Here is a 4,732-nt window from a genome sequence, read left to right as displayed (position 1 = left end):
AAGCATGTGGTGTAATCATCAAAGTAGCCCTCAGCTATTCTTTTCGGGAAGATTTCACAGAGAGTTAGTATGAATTTAGTATACCAGTGTGTGGTAATTACATGACGGACAGGATTGCGCTACGAACATAACTTCTTTGGGTGAAAATTGAATCGGTTGGTTATGGTTAATTTCCTCTTGCATATGTTTCAACGTTCTTCGTGTGTTATTTTATGAATGCAGTGTTGTATGCAGTCTCCCAATCTTGGCTCCATATTTGATGTGTTCCGTAAGATTAGAAACTCACATTTTCCACAATCCTAAATAAGGCACCAGTTTATTTATGAATCAAATTCAATATGCTGAAATTTCAATGATCAATGTTAAAATAAATTTTCAAATATAAACTGATTTATTTCTTTTTATTTAAATTCTCTTTTTTATATATATATCACAGGTTGTCGTATGACTATTAAAAGATTATAATTAATGTTAGTCTGGTTGGGAATTTGGTAAGCTAGACTGAATACCTGGTGAAACAGTTGCGCAGTAATGCAAGGTTAACTTCCCCAGACAGCTCACAGCTTTTAACCCGCTTTTATTGTCTATCAGTTCCGCTTACACCACAAAATAAAGCAACAACGTTATACAGTCTGGAGCCGAGCGACCGCTACGGTCGCAGGTTCGAATCCTGCCTCAGGCATGGATGTGTGTGATCTCCTTAGGTTAGTCAGGTTTAATTAGTTCTAAGTTATAGGCGACTGATGACCTCAGAAGTTAAGTCGCATAGTGCTCAGAGCCATTTGAACCGAGCCATTTGAACCATTTTTCCTCATGTTCACGGTACACTCTTAAAAGGGTTGCACGGGAAAATCACCACTTCATCGCTATCTCGGAGATGCAGTGTCCCATTGCTCGTGCACCGACTACAACTCCACGTTCAGACTCACGTAAATCTTGATAGCCTGCCACTGTAGCAGCAGTAGCCGATGTAACAGCTGCGCCAGATACTTGTTGTGTGATGTAGGCGTTGCCGAGTGCAGCTCCGTATTCTGGCTGTTTACGTATCTCTGTATTTGAATACGGATGCCTGTACCAGTTTCTTGGCGGTGTCAGTGCATATGTTCCATTGGATCCAAAGTGAAGCTGCAACTTTAAAACAATTCATTGTTTACTTTTTGAAGACTTGCTCTAGTATTCGTTGCTTACTTCTATAACAGAGCTTAATTTTAACACTCGTTTTTTTAGTTTTTGCCAGTCTTTCCTTGTTTGCTTACTAGGAAAGTGAAGGTTAATTTTGGGCCAGCCGTTGTGACCGAGCGGTTCTAGGCGCTTCAGTCCGGAACGGCGCTGCTGCTACGGTCGCAGGTTCGAATCCTGCCTCGGGCATGGATGTGTGTGATCTCCTTAGGTTAGTTGGGTTTAAGTAGTTATAAATCTGGGGGACTGATGACCTCAGATGTTAAGTTCCGTAGTGCTTAGAACAATTTGAACATTTTGATTTGTTAATTTTGAGAAAAATTTTAAACTTGTGGTGTCACCGCCAGACACCACACTTCCTAGGTGGTAGCTTTAAATCGGCCGCGGTCCATTAGTGCATGTCGGACCCGCGTGTCGCCACTGTCAGTGATCGCAGACCGAGCGCCACCACACGGCAGGTCCAGAGAGACGTACTAGCACTCGCCCCAGTTGTACGACGACTTTGCTAGCGACTACACATACGAAAGCCTTTCTCTCATTGGCCGAGAGATAGTTAGAATAGCCTTCAGCTAAGTCCATGGCTACGACCTAGCAAGGCGCCATTAACCATTTCTAGAGAGAGTCTCACTTGTATCATCAAGAATGCTGTATACAAATGATGGATTAAAGTTAATTATTCCAGCAGCTACGTACTTTTCTTTATAGCATTCATAACGTATCCTGTTTCAGACCTAGCGCCACCTGCGTGAGTTGACGCGTGCATTTCGGCCTCCTCTTGCAACACAGTGTTGGCTCGTCTGCCAACACTACAAAACTAATATATTTTTTCATACTGTTGGGATTCAGAGGCATAAGCTGCTGTAGTGGAACAGAGCGACAGGCACCAGTGAAAGCGCACTCTTAGAAGCTGCGCGTCGAGGACGTCATACTGTAACTGCGTGATCGTGTCTGTGTGCTTCTTAGATGGTTGGTTGGTTGTTTTGGGGAAGGAGACCAGACAGCGTGGTCATCGGTCTCATCGGATTAGGGAAGGATTGGGAAGGAAGTCGGCCGTGCCCTTTCAGGGGAACCATCCCGGCATTTACCTGGAATGATTTAGGGAAATCACGGATAACCTAAATCAGGATGGCCGGACGCAGGATTGAACCGTCGTCCTTCCGAATGCGGGTCCAGTGTCTAACCACTGCGCCACCCCGCTCGGTTGTAACTGCGTATTGGTAGAAGTATGGCCTAAATTTTTGCAGGAGTTCGATTGCCAGAACTGATACCTTGCAAGTATATATACACTCCTGGAAATGGAAAAAAGAACACATTGACACCGGTGTGTCAGACCGACCATACTTGCTCCGGACACTGCGAGAGGGCTGTACAAGCAATGATCACACGCACGCCACAGCGGACACACCAGGAACCGCGGTGTTGGCCGTCGAATGGCGCTAGCTGCGCAGCATTTGTGCACCGCCGCCGTCAGTGTCAGCCAGTTTGCCGTGGCATACGGAGCTCCATCGCAGTCTTTAACACTGGTAGCATGCCGCGACAGCGTGGACGTGAACCGTATGTGCAGTTGACGGACTTTGAGCGAGGGCGTATAGTGGGCATGCGGGAGGCCGGGTGGACGTACCGCCGAATTGCTCAACACGTGGGGCGTGAGGTCTCCACAGTACATCGATGTTGTCGCCAGTGGTCGGCGGAAGGTGCACGTGCCCGTCGACCTGGGACCGGACCGCAGCGACGCACGGATGCACGCCAAGACCGTAGGATCCTACGCAGTGCCGTAGGGGACCGCACCGCCACTTCCCAGCAAATTAGGGACACTGTTGCTCCTGGGGTATCGGCGAGGACCATTCGCAACCGTCTCCATGAAGCTGGGCTACGGTCCCGCACACCGTTAGGCCGTCTTCCGCTCACGCCCCAACATCGTGCAGCCCGCCTCCAGTGGTGTCGCGACAGGCGTGAATGGAGGGACGAATGGAGACGTGTCGTCTTCAGCGATGAGAGTCGCTTCTGCCTTGGTGCCAATGATGGTCGTATGCGTGTTTGGCGCCGTGCAGGTGAGCGCCACAATCAGGACTGCATACGACTGAGGCACACAGGGCCAACACCCGGCATCATGGTGTGGGGAGCGATCTCCTACACTGGCCGTACACCACTGGTGATCGTCGAGGGGACACTGAATAGTGCACGGTACATCCAAACCGTCATCGAACCCATCGTTCTACCATTCCTAGACCGACTAGGGAACTTGCTGTTCCAACAGGACAATGCACGTCCGCATGTATCCCGTGCCACCCAACGTGCTCTAGAAGGTGTAAGTCAACTACCCTGGCCAGCAATATCTCCGGATCTGTCCCCCATTGAGCATGTTTGGGACTGGATGAAGCGTCGTCTCACGCGGTCTGCACGTCCAGCACGAACGCTGGTCCAACTGAGGCGCCAGGTGGAAATGGCATGGCAAGCCGTTCCACAGGACTACATCCAGCATCTCTACGATCGTGTCCATGGGAGAATAGCAGCCTGCATTGCTGCGAAAGGTGGATATACACTGTACTAGTGCCGACATTGTGCATGCTCTGTTGCCTGTGTCTATGTGCCTGTGGTTCTGTCAGTGTGATCATGTGATGTATCTGACCCCAGGAATGTGTCAATAAAGTTTCCCCTTCCTGGGACAATGAATTCACGGTGTTCTTATTTCAATTTCCAGGAGTGTATATTTTTTACAATGAAATGAACACCCTTAGCTGTTTGCAGGCGTTGACAGATGAAAATGTGTACCCCGACCGGGACTCGAACAGGGATCTCCTGCTTACATGGCAGACGCTCTATCCATCTTTTACTTTTCTTTTTTTTTCTTAAATTTCATTTTGTTCGCTGTTTTTCGTTGCATCTGCTCGGGGCGGACGTTGTAAGACATCCGTATTAAGTTCGTTGTTGATCGATTAACTCAGTTATTTTATTACAGAGGGCAGCTAACCCTCTGACCGAACCCGCTGAGCTACCGTGCCGGCAAAAATGTGGAACGCTTCACAATGTTGCGTGTCATCCTTGCGCAGGGGCCATGCTAATCTTCTCTGTATCGTTCCAATTTTAGTATATGTACTGCCGAAGCAAGTACATCTGAGCCACCGAGGACACACAGGATAGCGCGACTGCAGGGATTTATCTCTGGCACGCCTCCCGCGAAACCCACATTCTCAACGTATTGTCCCGCACTGCATTCTTAGTGCCCCCGCCCATTATACTCATTACTCGCGGCGCGTTGCCGATTGCCGTAAGAGTTCGGGCACTGTTTGTGCATTCGCACAGAAGAAGAAGAAGATGGTCAAGTGGCCGGTGAGCCTTAACTATATATACAGGGTGTTACAAAAAGGTACGGACGAACTTTCAGGAAACATTCCTCAAACACAAAGAAAGAAAATATGATATGTAGAGATGTGTCCGAAAACGCTTACTTTCCATGTTACAGCTCATTTTATTACCTCTCTTCAAATCACATTAATCATGGAATGGAAACATACAGCAACAGAACGTACCAGCGTGACTTCAAACACTTTGA

At 48.2% G+C, this 4,732-nt stretch overlaps 1 non-coding gene across 1 annotated transcript; it reads right to left on the bottom strand.

Annotated features, from left to right (window-relative positions):
* Positions 1 to 4,184: 4,184 nt before the first annotated feature.
* LOC126107078 (U6 spliceosomal RNA) lies at positions 4,185 to 4,291 on the bottom strand. Its single transcript, XR_007523492.1, has one exon. It is a non-coding gene; the product is annotated as a U6 spliceosomal RNA (small nuclear RNA).
* Positions 4,292 to 4,732: the final 441 nt, after the last annotated feature.

Source organism: Schistocerca cancellata, chromosome 10 (genome assembly GCF_023864275.1).
Source record: "Schistocerca cancellata isolate TAMUIC-IGC-003103 chromosome 10, iqSchCanc2.1, whole genome shotgun sequence".
In the NCBI taxonomy this organism is placed as follows: Eukaryota; Metazoa; Arthropoda; class Insecta; order Orthoptera; family Acrididae; genus Schistocerca; species Schistocerca cancellata.
The sequence above is the reverse complement of the archived record's forward strand: the minus strand, read 5'-3'. Positions and strand labels throughout refer to the sequence as shown.